The 9,493-nt window shown below is 38.1% G+C and overlaps 1 long non-coding RNA gene across 2 annotated transcripts in view; it reads left to right on the top strand.

Moving 5' to 3' along the window:
• The first annotated feature begins 36 nt into the window (after nucleotides 1–36).
• LOC125923366 (uncharacterized) overlaps nucleotides 37–9,493 on the top strand; it is a 33,127-nt gene continuing 23,670 nt past the window's right edge. Inside the window, exons 1-2 of one of the 2 annotated variants that reach the window (XR_007458005.1) lie at nucleotides 37–176; nucleotides 5,805–5,890. This is a non-coding gene — a long non-coding RNA (uncharacterized LOC125923366). The remainder of the gene's footprint in view (nucleotides 177–5,804; nucleotides 5,891–9,493) is intronic. The other variant, XR_007458006.1, reaches the window with a different exon arrangement.

The raw sequence follows: 9,493 nt of genomic DNA, 5'->3' as shown, positions 1-9,493 counted from the left end.
GCTAGGGCCACGTGATGACAACACAACAAGCGAAGGGGCGGGGAGGGGGCGTTCCTAGGCGAGCTCCGGATCTGGAGACGCGGGAGTCACGCTGACTCGCGCCCCTGGAATGAATTCTTGCGTGTCATTTATACTGGCCTGATGGAGTGACTGATGCGGCTGGAACCGAGATAGAGGTTAGAGAGAAATGTGTAATGAGGAAGTGTGAGGTGCTCATGTGCTGGCACCCAGATCTCCCACACCTACAGGATCAACATTGTTTTAGCCAGTCCCCCGAACATTTCAGTATAAAGGCTCACTTCTGTAATAGGTATCATGGTGACACAAAGGAAGCAAAAACCCAGGTGCCTCCCTGTCTTAAAACCTAAAACAAAGTTGGCGATATATTAACACTCTAAATAGGGAACAATGTAAGGCACGCCAGAATTTTAGTTGTTACGGATTTTTAAAAAATTTAAATTTCAAATGTACTATTCCATCATTGTAAAAAGTGGAAAATTCCAGGAAGACATACCGAAGAAAATAACCACCCAGATTCCATCACTGAACCTATTTCTGGGACTGGACATGGGAAACCATGTTCCTTCTGCTTGGGTGGCGCTAAACTTCTTTATATTCCTAAACACTCCACCTATTTCATATCCATGTCTTTGCCTTTCCTTGGTCTGTGTGGCATATATTTCTCTCAGTCTGTCATCTTTTAACTTTGTGTCACTCTGCAAATGTTCAAAATTTTCATGCAATCAAATCTATTACTTTCATATGGTTTGGGTGCCATATTTGACACCAAGATTTTAAATCCATTCCTTATAATTGTTTCTAATTTTCTTATAGCCTTACTTTTTTATATTGAGACCCTTAATCTATATGAAATTTATTTTTGATTTGTTGTACATTAATTAACTTCAGTTCTTTCCAACTGAGTAGTCAATTGAGTCAATGATATTTATTAATTTTTAAGTCCTCCTTTCCACACTGATTTGAAACTGTACCTTTTTTATTATTACCATCTGAGGGGGGGGGGAGGAAAGAAGGGTGATTGAGCAGGGGAGAGAGGCAGAGGGAGATAGAAAAGAGACAGAGACAGAGACAGAGACAGAGAATCTTAAGAAGGCTCCATGCTCAGCACTGAGCCTCACGCAGGGCTCTATCCCACGACCCTGGGATCATAACCTGAGCAGAAATCAAGAGTTGAATGCCCAACGGACTGAGCAACCCAGTCTGTGAAACCGTACCTTTCTCATGTTCTAAATTTCCTCAAAAACATGAATCTGTTCAAGGCCTCTCTACAATAGCTCCATTAGCTAAAAATAAGAGAAGTTTGTCCCCTCTGTGGTCTTTTCAAAACTTCATGACTGTTTAATAACTCTTTAGATGAACTTAAAAGTTGACTATCCAGGATCGACCATGTATTAGTAGTTATTGAAGCTAGGTGATGGATACATTAAACTATTATTCCAGTTTTCAATATATTTGACAAATTCCACACTAAAAATGTTTTTTAAGGATTTGTCAAATTGCATTGCAAATTCTTTTAAGATTTTGGTCATAAATGTATTCAATTAAAAGATTAATTGGGAAGATAGTTGACATATTTACAAAACTGCCTTCCCATTCAGGACTATTGTCAATCGTTAAAAGAAAAAGGCAAGCGAATAGCCAGAAAAATTGAGTTTATTCAGGAATAGCAGAGGAGTTGCAAACGATGGTGAACCACAGGCAGGTCTGAAGAAGAAAGAAGAAAGTGTCCTTTAAGAGGAAAGGAAGAGGTTGGAAGAGGTTGTCTTGAGCCAAAGTTCATTAAGGAGAGCAAGAGTTTGAGGTTGTGGCAACTTCTCATTGGCTGAGTAGTTGCCAAGCAAGAGGAAAATCTTCCTTCCTGCTGGGGTATGTGAAGTGAGCTTCGTCCTGCTGAAGGATGTAAGGTAGGCTGCCAAGAGTGGTACCTGCGAACACCCTCTTCATTGATTCCCTTCTCCATTTTGAATTAGGTTTCCTTTATTCATTTTCACATCTCCCTCTTTTGACCAAGATCTTTCCTTGAGACAATTGCTGCTCAAGCATTTGGTTACTTATTTACTTAATTAAACATTTTTGTCTATCAGTGTCAGTGCCAGGAAGGACTTTTCCTTGGAGTCGTGTCCCATGTTGCAGGGAGAGCAGGTGGTGATAAAAACCATAGGAACCACATTTGAACAAGAAAGAAGGTAGAAGGAGGGGCTGTCAGGCATTTTCCCCTCTTAAGGTCGTACCTTGTCTAGATTTTAAGCTTTGAAATCATCTCAAAATGTTGAGCTACCATCATTCCATTTGATGCATCACCTCTGGAGAGATTTGACAAACAACAAGTTTAAAAATAATTATGCAAAACAGAATTAAAAGTAGCATGACAAATCCAATTTGTATAATGGTTCTAAACCATGACCCAAATTTGAAGGTAGCCAACTGAACAAACCAAAGGACCAGGGAAGTCAGGTGAAATTTGTTGTAACCAGTGCAGTTGTTCCCTAATCTTGTGTAATTGAGTTTCTACCTCTCTAGAGGCATTTATAAGGTGCAACAGACGGTGTTTGCCATTGCGCAAATGCCTCCTTGTTCAGCAGGTAATCAAGGGCGAAGCAATTAGCCAATGAGTCAAATGATCATTGTTGGCCTGCTACTGCTTTGGTGTGGAATTGGCTAGCTCTTCTAATGTTAGGGAGAGATTTCTGATCAGGTGCTCATTGGTATTTACCGCAACCCAAAGAAGAAAAGCTTTCCCTATGGAGTCATGAATGCCTCTTGAAGTTCCCATTCAAGGCAGCCATGGTGGTTCAATGGCTGAACCAATGGAAGGCTTTTGGTTTGTTATGCATGTCAACAAGGATGGTTAAATGTCCCAATAAGCATTGGCGTCCGGTTCACCAGCTATCTAAACATTCATATACCCATGAAAATGCTATCCACTGCAGACAAAAATGAAACCAGATGGAGCACAGAGGACTTCAGCTAAGACCTGGTTGTTGATAGATTCATTAGCTGGAATTTCCTGATTGAACTTTTCAAGCCAGGGGTCAGGGGAATTAGGATGACATTCTGTGAGGTACCATCCCATTCTAAAGTGGTGTTTTCTAGAAGCCTTGCAAAGAGGAGTTAGTCCATCTGTATTTCCTTTGGATACAGGGAATAGATCATATTTAAGCAAGGAAAAGACACGGGTTGGGAGGAAGCAAAGGTTGTATGATTGGCAAAGGTGGAGGTGTCTATTTGAGCTAATGTGGTTATTACTGGGGAAAGGTTGAAATAAAGTAGGGGAACACCTGGCCGTAGTATCCTAACCCCATAGGTAACATCCAAAGGCTTGTGGGTGTACTCAGGAATGACATTTGAGACTAAGGAGAAATCAGTTACTTGTAAAAGCAAGGGGTCTCTGACATCGTGAATAGATTGGAGTTTCTGGTGACAGATCCAACAGTCAGAAAGATTTGCCCCTTTTGAAATAGATTGGGGAATGTGGATAAGAGCATTGCCTTTCCAAGGAGGAGAGAAGGAAAGTAAGGTGAGAATAGCAAGAAAAAGTAAACAGGCCTAGTCCTATCATTTTGGGAAAGCTGTCTGGCTCAGCTGCCATTTGCTTAAATTCCTGGTAAAGTCCCTTCCAGGCAGCCTGATTGGAGGGAATCTTTCTGAAGGCTTCTTTCCTAGGAGATGAAATCTCCAGGCTGCAGATTATGAGGTCTAATGGCTTTGTCTCCTGGGAGCTCACTGTGGAAAGATTGTTCTACTAAGTATGATCATTCTTTAAGGATTTTATTGGACCTTTGCAAAACTGAAGTATATCCCCTTTTATCAGCTGTGGATCAAAAAAAGCAGGAACTAGTTAAGTGCATTGGGCATCCTGTGATTATCTCAAAAAAGGGAGTTTACCAGTTTCAAAAGGGGCGGATCTGAGATTCAGAAAAACCAATGACAGTGCTTTTGTCCAGGGAATTTGAAGGGTTTCTACAAATTTTGCTAATTGAGTCTTAATGATGAATTAGTAATTCAACTAGTTTTGAAAATTGAGGGTGGTAGGCACCGTGAACGTGTTGTGAAACTGGCCAAACAGCGCAAATTTGTTGAAGCACCTGACTGGTAAAGTGGGTTCCCCGATCACTAGGAAGTTCAAAGGTGGGGGGAAGAGGGGTTCCCCTAGTAGGAATGATCCTTTCTAACAGGATCTTAGCCACGGAGGTAGCAGTGGCCTGTTTACAAGAAGAACAGATTCTTACTGAACTTCTGCAAATAACTATACTGCCATGAGAAAAAGTACTCAAGTGTCTGAATTCTGGAGGGCTCAGTTAGGAAGAAAAAAAATCATTTCATCTTTGTTCACAAAGATTTTACATAATTGTTGTAAGTCATAGATCGCTTAAGAGAAAACATTTTCTTCAACCTAGTTATATGATCCTAAAGCTTTCAGAGACCTGTATTCTACAGTACTTGTCAGAGTCCTTTTCATGAATTTCTCCTTAGATGAAATACATTTGCAAAAGCATCAGAGTAAAACAATAACTGGGTATAAATGACAAAAGACTTAAAAATGCCCATTATTAAAGATCTGATGAACAGTTCATTACAATGGAATTGACAAGAAAACTTGCTTATTTCTGTGACATATATTTTTAAATTATGACTGATAAGATGTCAGGACATATCAGAATTTTAAGGATTTCATATAAATTTTGGAGCACATAATTACATATACAAATATAAGGTAAATAAGGTTTAGTATTACTTCTTATTTGACAAGCTTCTCATGTAATTTAACATATTAAATAAGCCTAATCAGTTTAACATTTCCCTTTTTTGTAGGGAGAGAGAACAAATCCTTTGAGATGTTCTAGGAACCCTCTGGAAACACACAAGATAGTTCAAGGTCAAAAAGATTTCAACCAGAATTTTGGGAAGTTTGTCAAAAATATAAAAAGACTTTAACACTTGACCAAATAGGACCACAGAAAATTATGAAACAAGACATAACTATCCATTTAACCAAAGTGACAAAAACATTTTAAAGGCAAACACAGAAGGTTACCTAGTTGCAAAAAGCCTTAGCTCCTTTTAATAGAAAAGACTCTTTCCCTGGGTAATCAAAGACCTGATAAAGATAAAACACAGATTCTTTGTTTCCTAGGGAGATTACATTGAAGGTACAGGAACTTTGTTTATAATTTCTTATTAATAGCAAAAAAATAATCTAAGAAAACTTTGTCCTTTTAATAGAAAAGACAAATTTTAATTCTGTACCAGTATACTTTTGATACTAAAATTCTTTCTCTTTTTTTAAACTTAAATAAATCCATTTCAGTCTTAACCATGCAAAAAATTTCTTTCTGAAAACTAAGAAGTAAGCAATAATGGACTGACAAATTTATAAATACATTTCATGTATTTATACATTTCATGTATTTCATTTATTAATACAGTTCTGGAAGCATATGCTCTTTTAACTAGTATACTCTTTCAATGTGTCACAAGACATCATTACTTACAAACCCAAATTTACCTTTAGTTTCTCTGAAATAGAAAATCAATAGTAGAGAAACCTATGTTCTGTAATTAATGCTTTAGAATTTTATCTTGTTTGGAAAATGATCCAGATACTCAATGAAGTTCCATCATTTAATTTAACTTAGCAAAGTTCTAAAAGTTTCAAGTTACCAAAAATATTTGGGGAAAGTATTTTTTAAGCACGCATACCATAAAACAATTATTGCAACTTAAAAAAAATTCTTATTCCATTTCATCTATCTAAATCCTTTGTTCCCCCAAATTATGTTTAGATTACTCACAAAAGCTTAACGAGACATTAGACAAGATCAGCCATCATTTCCAGGGAATTTTCCTGCTGACAAACTTTGCAATTGAGGTAAGATGAACTTATTTGACTTAATAAACCCAAGTAGAATTACAGTTATTTATTTGCATTATATTTAATGTTGATGACTCTGAAGAGTTAATTTTGGCAATACCATCCAGAGGTAGAAAAATATCAAATTGTTTTTTTTAATATGAAATTTATTGTCAAATTGGTTTCCATACAACACCCAGTGCTCATCCCAACAGGTATCCTCCTCAATGCCTATCACCCACCCTCCCCTCCCTCCCACCCCTCATCAACACTCAGTTTAGTTTCAGTTTTTAAGAGTCTCTTATGGTTTGGCTCTCTCCATCTCTAACTTTTTTTCCCCCCTTCCCCTCCCCCATGGTCTTCTGTTAAGTTTCTCTGGATCCACATAAGAGTGAAAACATATGGTATCTGTCTTTCTCTGCCTGACTTACTTCACTTAGCATAATACCCTCCAGGTCCATCCACATTGCTGCAAATGGCCAGATTTCATTCTTTCTCATTGCCAAGTGGTATTCCATTGTATATATAAACCACAACTTCTTTATCCATCCATCCATCAGTTGACGGACATTTAGGCTCTTTCCATAATTTGGCTACTGTTGAAAGTGCTGCTATAAACATTGGGGTACATGTGACCCTATGCATCAGCACTCCTGTATCCATTGGGTAAATTCCTAACAGTGCTATTGCTGGGTCATAGGGTAGAAGACATGCTTGTTTTTACGAAACCGACAAACTTAAACCAGCTTTTAGTTTATCTCAGACCATGTGAACTCAAAAAACATTTGGGTTAGTCTACTTCATTTATATAAGTACTTATTGTTTTGAAGCCAATAAAAAGGAGTCATTAACAAATTAATTTTGGCAATACCATCCAGAGGTAGGAAAATATCACATATCTATAATATACATACATAGACATGCATAATATATAGGCAGACACGGAAATCTTATAACTTTTGTTTTAAAATTTTTAGTTATATCTCAGGTACAAAACTCAAAAGAATAGTTGGATCCAAATTATGTTTCTGGCAGATGGCCTAAGTTAAGTTTACCTCCTTAGATGGCCAATGTTTTTTACTAAAGATTTTGCATTTTTATGCTACAAGGTTCCTGTTAGAGCTGTTTTTGGAGTCATTTTGTCTTTTAGACCTTCTGCTACCGATCTAGGAATGCATTTCATTGTTGCCGAAATATGTAGGATCTTCTCTTTTCATGGATCACCTTAAATGGTGGATTTATCTAAAAGAAAGTTTCCCCAGAACGGCCATTAAAATTCCAAAGCGGGGCGCCTGGGTGGCTCACCCGGTTGAGCATCCAACTTCGGCTCAGGTCCTGATCTCACGGTTCGTGAGTTCAAGCCCTGCATTGGGCTCTGTGCTGACAGCTCAGAGCCTGGAGCGTGCTTCTGATTCTGTGTCTCCCCTCTATCTCTGTCCCCTCCCCTGCTTATGCTCTGTCTCTTTCTGTCTCAAAAATAAATAAAACATTAAAAATGATAATAATAAAATAAAATAAAATTCCGAAGTATCCAAAACTTTACCCATTTTTCAGAAAGGCACAAGAACCTGGTCCAAGGATTAGGTGGAGCCTATCTTGCCTTTGGATTCTCTAAAATATACCACAAGGGGCCCTGTTTTCCAACAGCTGTTTTACAACACCAGGAATTATGTGTTTTCCCACCCCTTTTGAATAGGATGGGTGACTTGCTAAGAAACTCCAACAAATAGAAACAGAAACAGAAGGGAATAAACAGAAATAGAGACCAAGTATGCACAGTAAACTTGGAGAGCTCAGAACGCAACCAGAACAACAACAACAAAAACAGAGGTACCTGGGTGGCTCAGTTGGTTATGCATCCAATTCTCGGTTTCAGCTCAGGTCATGATCTCACAGTTCTTGAGATCAAATCCCCTCATCAGGCTCCATGCTGACAGCACAGAGCCTGCTTGGGATTCTCTCTCCCTCGCTCCCTGCCCCTTCTCTCACCTCTCAAGATAAACAAATAAACCGAAGAAGAAGTAGAAGGAGAAGAAGAAGAAGAAGAAGGGGAGGAGGAAGACAGAAATTTAGAAAACAAAAATAAAATCAGCAGGAAGGGTGGTACTTTCATGAAAAGAGGTCCCAAATAAAGTCCAAAAGCTTGACCAAAAGGAGAGAGCTTGAATCCAAGAGGAGACTTAACCAAACCCAAAGGGAAGAAGACTGCACCTTGTGAAGAACACAAGGGGCTCAGGTGGGTCCTGTGGGTAGTTCTCAAGGGTTTATCTCCTTTGGATCCCATTGGTAACACCAAGAAATGTCATCCATTAAAAGAAGAAGGTGAGCAGTTGAACCAACAAAATCAACCTTGTTTGGGAATAGCTGAAGAATTGAGGAGGAGCAAATCTTGGGGATCCCTAGGCAAGTCCAAAGAACAAGGGAGGAGATCATCCTTTTATAGAGGAAAGGAGAAAGTTTGGAGGGGTTGCTTTGAACAAAAATATATCAGAGGAGAGCAAGAGTTCAGGGTTGTGCCGATTTCTCATTGGCTGGGTTGTTGCTGGGTGAGGAGAAAATCTTCTGGTGTATGTAAAGTCAGCTATGACCAGTGGCACAGACATGAGAACCCTTCCTTCATTGCTTCGTGACTCCACTTTGAATTAGGTTTTCTTTATTCAGTTTCACACTATGATATCCCTCCTTATTCTATTTATTATTATTATTATTATCTTGTAAAAGTGCTTCTTCAAAAAAGTCTTGAACATTTCTTAGTCTTTTCTGAGTTTGGGCATAATCACTTTATACAAAATTAATTAGAAAGTTTCTTTTTCAAAAAAAAAAAAGAAAGTTTCCTTTTCTATGGTCTTAAGTAGATAAAACTGAAATTACCTTTCTTTAAGGGGTTGGTACAATTCCACTAAGGGAAGAAACATCCAGTGTTTTTAGGGAGGTTAGCTTTGTTGCCATAGGATGTTCCCTTTATATCTTATTTTGTGTTAAATGTCCTCAATTTTTTCTTGATTATATTACCTAATAGTTTATCTATTTTATTGACTTTTAAATCTCATTTCTTCCTACCCAATTGTATTATTCTTAAATCCTTCTTTTAACGGCTTAATTGAGATATAATTCACATACTCTACAATTAATCCCTTTAAAGTTCACAATTCAGTGTTTTTATTATATTCACGGGGTCATGTAACCATTACCACAATCTAATTTTGGACTTTTGTCATCCTATACTCATTAGCCGCCCCTCTTCATCTTTTCCTAACTTGTTACGTTTGATACTTATTTTATTCTTTTTTCTGAACTTGGGTATTTAAGACTTTTTCCAGATCAGAGTATGTTTTTGCATTGTTTCTCGTTTGGAGATTATTTTTTAGGTTTTCTTTGAAATCTATATGGTTTCCTTTAGAGAATGTTCCACGAGTATTTAAAAAGGAGGTATAGTTTCTGTGTTCATAATATCAGGGTTAATGGATCTATTGGAACCACCTTAGTAGTAATGTCATTTAATGGGGTGCCTGGGTGGCTCCATCCATTGAGCGTCCAACTTCGGCTCAGGTCATGATCTCGTGGTTTGTGAGTTCGAGCCCCGCATCGGGCTCTGTGCTGACAGCTCAGAGCCCGGAGCCT

This window comes from Panthera uncia, chromosome B1 (genome assembly GCF_023721935.1).
Source record: "Panthera uncia isolate 11264 chromosome B1, Puncia_PCG_1.0, whole genome shotgun sequence".
NCBI classification, from domain to species: Eukaryota; Metazoa; Chordata; class Mammalia; order Carnivora; family Felidae; genus Panthera; species Panthera uncia.
This window is presented reverse-complemented; position numbering and strand designations above follow the sequence as displayed.